The following is an 8,642-nucleotide window of genomic DNA, read 5'->3' as shown; positions in this document are numbered from 1 at the left end:
ATATATATATAATTTTAGAAAAATATGAAATCAAACTGATCTCATATCTTTCATAGTTCAAATTAAAGAACACTACACCTCAAGCTATGTATTTATCCCGAAAAATAAACACAAGACTTGAGGATGAGGCTCGATCAAATAAACTAAGAAATATATGACATTCATTTGGTCTGTGAAATCATTTTTATTTGCCGACAAGTTCCCCTATTTAATACGAAGAATTAAATAGGGTTTATATTAAGCTGGGTTCAGAAAAGTTTCCTATAAGAGCAAGCCCCTATAGTTAATTACATCTTAGATAACCGAAGTAATCTAAGAAAACTCTCGATAAAAATCAGGAAATATTGTCTTCAAAGAGGTCAAAAGGATAGAACTTTTCAACGAGATCAAACGTAGAGGTATGAAAGGGGAATGACTCAAATTTAGAGCATTTTGTTGTAGGGTCTAAAGAAGGAAGAACTAGGGGATGTCATAGATTTGCAGAAGAACCTCAGTGACTTCCCATGCTACCCTATAGTTTGGCTTCAGTTCAAAGGAGAAATATTTAAATGTTTCATCCTGCTAATTTTATTAGTTTAGGGCTTACATTCATGTAAAATGATCACACAAATCGCCTGGAAGATGTGAGGATTCAGGTCGTAACGAATGACAACCTCATAATCCTAAGATGAGTTAGGGTTTATTTCAAACAACAGGGTCATATAAATGCCTAAAGATGAGTTGAAGATTTATGTTGCATAAGCAAACAACCTCGAAATCCTATAGCTTGGTTGTTTAATTATAAGTAAAAATGTGTCGTTGTAGATCCTCTTGTTTTTGAAGATGGTTGTGCTACCCACAGTGCTAGCTCCAAGCTCCTCGCCATGAAGAGTTTAAGTTTTCTAATGTGTCAAGTCATAATGTCAAATTAGATGTCCCTATGGTTATGGTCATTTAAATATTTTGGGGCATATTAAAGTTGATTAGAGCAACACCGGTTAGGATCCTACGGTTCTCTCGTTCTGGTACCACTATTTTCTTTCAGATTCTCTATTGGATTCACTTAGTCCAAATGAATTTCTAAACTCAACTTAACGAGTTTCATACTTTCATTTAGACCGCAAAAAGCCTCGTTAGTAACCGTAGGTTACCCCCTCTGAGGGATTCCCGATCGCCCCATTAATTTAGTTGCAATTGTTGTTTTATGATGTTTGTAATTAAATTTTGAGTTGTTTTATATTTTGAATGTTGTGGCGGTGAAATTTATCTTGGTTGATTTTTGTTTTGGTTTTGGTTTTACGGCTACCCTAGCAGTTTTGCTTTTCATGCAGGGTGACATCGTTGTTTATCATGCAAGTTTTGTAAGTATAAAAATACATTGTGGAAAGTACAAGAAAAGATAGTATTGTAAAATGTAAAAGAGTACATGACGAGTCTCCTCGTTCCACCGCTTGAAAGGTCAGTACTTGCAAGGCATGTATATAATATTGCAAGGAACTTAAATTACAAGAGTAGATGAAGGTTTAGCTACCAAACCCCAGACTATGATTTTATTGAGTCTTGGAAGATCCTAGTGCAAAATTTTAGAACAAAATATGACAAGTTCAATTTGTCCTTCAAAATATCCAAAAGATTTCAAAGTGTTCGGGGTATGACCTGAACTATTTTGAAGATCTCTTGAATTATTTTGAGTTCATTTTTGAACTTATCATATTGTTCCATTAATCATCTGAGTTTAGATTGTGGCTAGCCCGTTACTCAGTGAAGCTTGAAAATTTAATTATCCCAGGGATAGGATACTTAATCAGTCAAAATAAGTTGAATTTAAAAGTTATGTGAGTGGGTGTCCCTAAGGTGGGTGTCCCTAAGGCAAGGTTATTTAAGAATATGGTGCCCACAATTAAGGTCAGGCTTGTAGTGTTTAAAGATGTTAGTCACCAATTATGTTATCTTCTAAATCTAATCAATTGAGTTCAGACATTGAGCCTAGGTCACTACTAAGCCTTTAACAGTCATGATAATTGAAAAGGTGATTATAAAATTTTGGATTAAATGTTATGTATTCTTATCAAATGGTCAAACCATCCTCAACTTTAGGCTTAATAAAAGTGAATTTTCATTATTCCGACTTAAGCCTGTCACTTAAGAATCGTCTGATCTTTATTGACTTTCAAGTCATGAAGGTTAGGAGGATTATGATTTTGTTGATGTTGTGCAAGGGTGGTGAGTGAGTTTCTACCTTTTAATCCCATTGTATTTTAAGCATCTAAATGTGTTTATTAAGATCAAAATTACCCATTTTCCTTTTGTTTAATCCTAAATTTTGATTAAGGCACCAAAGTCTAAAATTTCCACTTTACCCTTGGGGCACTTCATCTCGTAACTCACTAAACACAACTCAAATGACTTTGAGGGTTTAGAGTGTCATATCCATGAGGTAATTATAATGTTGGAGGAGAATATGTGGACCTCTCCAAGTTTAATTTAGTTTAGATAATTATTTAAATTTAGAAGAAAGGATTTTCAAAGGTTAATTTATTTAATTATCCAAAATAAAGTTTATATTTATGGAAAAATTATTAGAGGTCTCCTAAGGTCAGAGAAACACTTAGGTAAAATTTCATGATCTTTTGAATTAATTTATTAGAATTATTTTAATGGGAGAATAAGGAAAATTCACTTTTAAGCTTTTAAAAATTATTTTTAATTCATGAAAAATTAGGAAGAATATTTCAATGGGTCTCAAGTGATTAGGGAGCAATTTGGCACATTTTGAAGTATTTTAGTATTTTTGGGTTTTTTAATTATTTTAATTATTTTAAATTTAAAAGAAGGCTCTAAAATCAAGTATTTTTACCAAAAATAACTTTTATTTTTCTTAAGTGCCCCTAATCACAAGAAACTCAGAAAACCACTTTTCATAATTTTTCTAAGCTTACTTAATTTATTATAAATATTTTTATACCAAAATACAAGGTTTCCTTAAAAATCCATTTTAGTGCTTAGACTAAGTCAAATAATTTTTATATTTTTACAGTGAATAAACATGATTTTTATGAACAACATGGGATTGATTTTGTTGATTTTTAATAAATATATAATTTATAAAAGTTAACTCAAGATATTCATATTTAATTAAATATAGAAATTTACAGAATAATTCAAAGCATCATGATATTTTTCCTAGACTTCTCTGACCAAAGGAAACCTATTAAAATTATTCCCATAATTTTCCAAGTGATATTTTGACTTATATAATTAAAATAACCAAAATGGTCACCTTAGCTTGAAAATTAGGACTAGAAACATAGAAGTGTCCTCTGACCTTGGAAAAATCAGAAGACATGGCCTCTGTCATGAGGAATGAACCCTCAAAATTTCAAGCCATGGTGAGTAATATTAGTCATGGAGAATTGAAATATTGCATAGGGTATTTAATTCATTAAAAATCCGGGAGTAAGAAAATAATTTTTATTTTTAGTCCACGTTATTCTGCTCTGTTCATTGAGCAAGAAGATCGAAAGGGTTACCTCTTTAGAGATGAAGGCTTTATTTGAGAAGATAGTGAAACAAATTTGGGTATTTTGGGTGAAATTGGGATTTTGACCAAATTTAGGATTTGGGGGTGTTTAGGTAATTTGGGTAGTTTTGGGGGTAAAAAGACCAAATTGGAAACTTTGGTAGAATTGGGGTGTCAACCACCTTACATGAGCTATGGACCAATGAAATCCCCATTTGGGTCCTCTATGTACTGGTCTTAGCTAAACCCTAGCCTAGGGCTAGTGAGTCTAGGGGACCATCTACATGAGTCTCCCAAAAGGTCAAGTGATCAAACTTAACAAATTAAGATTTAGGTTAGGATTGTGAGTGATTGAGGGTGATAGTGATTGTAGTGGAGTGAACTAGCTCTAGACCAACACCAGAGTCAACCCTAAGGTCAAACAATCCTATAGGGACTCATCTTGAGATCCTCCATACTGACCCCACCTACTAAGTGCTAAAGGTTAGGACCAGTATGTGGAACTTCAAGTTGAGCAAAAAAGAGTTTAGAATTTCTAATGGTGAGGATTCCTTTTCTAGTTTTCTAAGAATAGTCAACAGGAAGGTCCTATGGCTAGACCCTAGGCTACTAAAGAGGGAGAACTAAACCTCAACCAAAAGTGAGGTCAACAAATGGACCCCCAATAGGTGTGGTTTGCTGGGCAAAGCACACCACGCATATTGTCGTTGACCGATGAGATCAATAAAACCAACACAGACTCCTAAGTCAACAAACCTAGAAAGGAGTGTAAAATTGAGTGCTAGTTGTTTCTGCAGAGGAGTATAACAGGTGAGTATTTGCTCGAAATCAAGGAGTGGAAACCTCGCTGGGGATCGAAGAGTAGGTTTCAAATTATCAAGTTTCATGTGTTTACAGAGGATGGGAATCAGTATGTAGGTGCTGACCCCAAGATGGAAATTAAAATTTAGGTGTCAATCCCGGAAAGGAGAGTCATAATTTAGGTATCGACCTCGAAAGATATGAATCAAAATTTTGGTACTGATTCTGAAATGATGATTAAAATTTAGGGATCAATCTTAAAAGATAATTAGAATTTTGGTATAGATCTCAAAAGAAGGGAGTCAGAGTTTAGGTACTGATCCCGAAAGATAAGAATTAAAATTTAGGTACTGACCCCAAGATGAGAGTTGAAATTTAGGTATCAATCTCAGAAAGAGAGTTAGAATTTAGGAACCGAACTCGAAAGGAGGGAATCATAATTTAGGTACTGATCTTGAAAGATAGGAATCAGAATTTAGATATTGACCCTGAGATGAGAGTTGAAATTTAGGCATCAGTCTCAGAAAGAGAGTCGGAATTTAGGTACCAAACTTAAAAGGAGGGAATCATAATTTAGAGGGAATCAAAAGTTAGGGACTGATTCCAAAATGAGAGTTGAAATTTAAGGACCAATCTCAAAAAGAAGATCAGAAGTTAGGGACCAGCCTTGAAAAGTGGGAATCAGAAGTTATGGACTGATTCCAAAATGAGAGTTGAATTTTAAGGATCAATCTCAAAAAGAGGATAGGAAGTTAGTGACCGACCTCGAAAAAAGAGAGAGAGGGAATCAGAAGTTGGGGACTGATTCAAAAATTAGAGTTGAAATTTAGGTATCAATCTCAAAAAGAGGATCGGAAGTTAGGGACTGACCTCAAAAAGAGGGAATCAGAAGTTAGGAACTGATTCCAAAATGAGAATTGAAATTTAAGGATCAATCTCAAAAAGAGAATCGAAAGTTGAAGAGGGGGAATCAAAATTTAGGGACTGATTCCAAAATGATAATTGAAATTTAAGGATCAATCTCAAAAAGAGGATCGGAAGTTAGGGACTGACCTCGAAAAGAAGGAATTAGAAGTTAGAGACTGATTCCAAAATGAGAATTGAAATTTATGGATGAATCTAAAAAAGAGGATCGAAAGGTAGGGACTGACCTCGAAAAAAGGGAATCAGAAGTTAGGGACTGATTCCAAAATAAGAATTAAAATTTAGGGATCAATATCAAAAGGAGATTCGAAAGTTAGGGACCGACCTCGAAAAGGGGGAATCATAATTTTGGGATCAGAAGTTAAGGACTGATTTAAAAATGAGAATTGAAATTTAAGTATCAATCTCAAAAAGAGGATCATAAGTTATGGCCTGACCTCAAAAAGAGGGAATCAGAAGTTAGGGACTGATTCCGAAATGAGAGTTGAAATTTAAGGATCAATCTCAAAAAGAGAGTCGGAATTTAGGTACCAAACTCAAAAGATAGGAATAATAAATTAGGTACTGATCCCGAAATGAGAATTGAAATTTAGGTATCAATCTCAGAAAGATAGTCGGAATGCATGTACCAAACTTGAAAGGAGGGAATCAGAATTTAGGGATTGATTCCAAAATGAGAATTTAAATTTAGGGATCAATCTCAAAAGGTGGGTCAGAAGTTAGGGACCAACCTTGAAGAGGGGGAATCAGAATTTAGGGACTGATTCCAAAATGAGAATTGAAATTTAAGTATCAATCTTAAAAAGAGGATTGAGATTGGAAGTTATTGATCAACCTCAAAAAGAGGGAATCAGAACATCAGTACATAAGTGTTGACCCCGGGTTGGGAATTGAAATTTAGGTATCACAATCTCAAAAAGAGAGTCGGAATTTAGGTACCGAACTCAAAAGATAGGAATCATAATTTAGGTACTAATCCCAAAAGGAGAATTGAAATTTAGGTATCAATCTCAGAAAGACAGTCAAAATTTAGGTACCAAACTTGAAAGAAGGGAATCAAAATTTAGGGACTGATTCCAAAATGAGAATTGAAATGTAGGGATCAAACTCAAAAGGAGGGTCGGAAGTCAGGGACCGACCTCAAAGAGGGGGAATCAAAATTTAGGGACTGATTCTGAAATGAGAATTGAAATTTAAGTATCAATCTCAAAAAGAGGATTGGAAGTTATTGATCAACCTCAAAAAGAGGGAATCAGAACTTAGGGACTGATTCTGAAATGAGAGTTGAAATTTAAGGATCAATCTCAAAAAGAGAGTCGGAATTTAGGTACCGAACTCAAAAGATAGGAATCATAATTTAGGTACTAATCCCGAAAGGAGAATTGAAATTTAGGTAAAAGAGAGTCAAAGAGAGTCAGAATTTAGGTACCAAACTTGAAAGAAGGGAATCAAAATTTAGGGACTGATTCCAAAATGAGAATTGAATTGTAGGGATCAATCTCAAAAGGAGGGTCGGAAGTTAGGGACCGACCTCAAGGAGGGGGAATCAAAATTTAGGGACTGATTCCAAAATGAGAATTGAAATTTAAGTATCAATCTCAAAAAGAGGATCGAAAGTTAGGGATAGACCTCGAAAGAAGGGAATCAGAAGTTAGGAACTGATTCCTAAATGAGATTGAAATTTACAAAGAGTTTATGGTGTTGAACCCATAGATATGTGTCATGTGATAACGCTGACATTGGTGAGGAAGATATGTGAAATTTTATGAGATTTAGTGCAAACAAGGACGGTTGTGCTACGCAAGCAAAGAGTGAGAGACTTCAAAATCCAAAGAAACAACTCAACAAATTTATTTTCATTTTTCTTGTTGTTTTTATCATGTTTAATTTTCAAAATATGTTTTCTAAATAAAAAAATATGTTTTCTAAAATTTAATTTTTGTTGGTTGATTGATTTTTAAAAGAGTGTTTTATTTGAACTTTATTATTAAGTTTTTACTATTTTGTTCTTTGTTCTTTGTAGTTCATAACCAATGTATGGTTCTATGGCTCTTTATCCATCGCACAAAAGGGCAATTGAACAAACAGACAAAATTCTGAAAGAAATTTTATTAATCTGCTTCAACATGTGTTACAGATTGAGTACAAGCCAAAGAATTAAAAGGTATAATATGCTGAACGCATCAAAGTACATCTGAAAATATCTCATGTTGGGTACATATCACAAGTTGAGCATATCTGGTACATATATCATCATATCTGTTATGTTGAAATGCAGTACAAAAGGTATCCCTTGAATGTCCATCTCTGGTGGGGGTGAGCTCCTGATTGAGCTGGCCTACTAAACCACGCTCCAGGACAAGAGTTCCCCTTGCATGTGCTTAGAGGTGCAACCCTCTCATAACTCGTAAGGCAGTAGCTCTTTCAACTCTGGAACTGGCTGAAATCCATATAGCATTTTGTTGTCATCCATTCTTCAGAAAGTTACAGACACGCTACGGTGTCATACCCATGGAATGCAATGTTTGGCAATGTCTGCTCCATTTCCTTTAAGAACCAAAACTGAACCCACTGGTAACGGAATCTCCACAGATCATTTTAACTCGCCGGGGCCATTCCATATTTCTTTTCTGAATAAAATGTTGCTTTTGCTCATGAAAGAGACTGTGTAAAAAAGGTCTCACAAAATCATGATGGTCTATATGTGGGGGAATGCAATCGCTTTCATTGTATATATTGATGATTCAACTGTTGGGACTACAGTCGGCTGGGACCCATATGACCATTCTCTTGATTATCCATTTTATCATGGGAGGTAACGGGTCTACCTCGTCATGTCTTAAAATCCCTGAGGGATTTCCTTGTCTGTCCTGGGTGAAATTGTAACAACAACCACATTGTATGGTGATTATGCCTTCTCCACGCATCCATTTCCGTGGCTCAGAATAGGTTCTTTCCATCAGAAGGCCTGCTTGACCCTTTTCTTTTAGATCAAAGATGCAGTCGATAATACTTCTTTTGTCGCTTTCAGAGAAGACTCTGGTATACAGTTCTAAGCCTTCCTGTATATTAACAAACCTTCCTTGAACTTCTTCATAGAATTCAAATTCCCTTTTCTTTTGTTCACTTTACTCATTTTGTAGTATTCTGTTGTGGTGATGATCAGCGGTTGTCGAGGATGCTCCCTCATTTTAACGTCGGCAGGAATCTAGGTAGGTGACCAAAGAAAAATATGTTCAGATTTTCATACCTATTTTACACTAATTTTTATGATATTGCACTTTAAAAAAGAGTATTTTTGATGTTTTGTTGTAGGTATGATGAATTATGGTCATTGGAGCAAAAAGATGCAAAAACGGTGCAATCTGGAGCAAAAACGAGCAAGAAATGAAATTTTGCCCTGTCACCTTTCGATGCA

The sequence above is a fragment of the Phalaenopsis equestris genome, unplaced genomic scaffold, assembly GCF_001263595.1.
Source record: "Phalaenopsis equestris unplaced genomic scaffold, ASM126359v1 Scaffold223212, whole genome shotgun sequence".
In the NCBI taxonomy this organism is placed as follows: domain Eukaryota; kingdom Viridiplantae; phylum Streptophyta; class Magnoliopsida; order Asparagales; family Orchidaceae; genus Phalaenopsis; species Phalaenopsis equestris.
The sequence above is the reverse complement of the archived record's forward strand: the minus strand, read 5'-3'. Positions refer to the sequence as shown.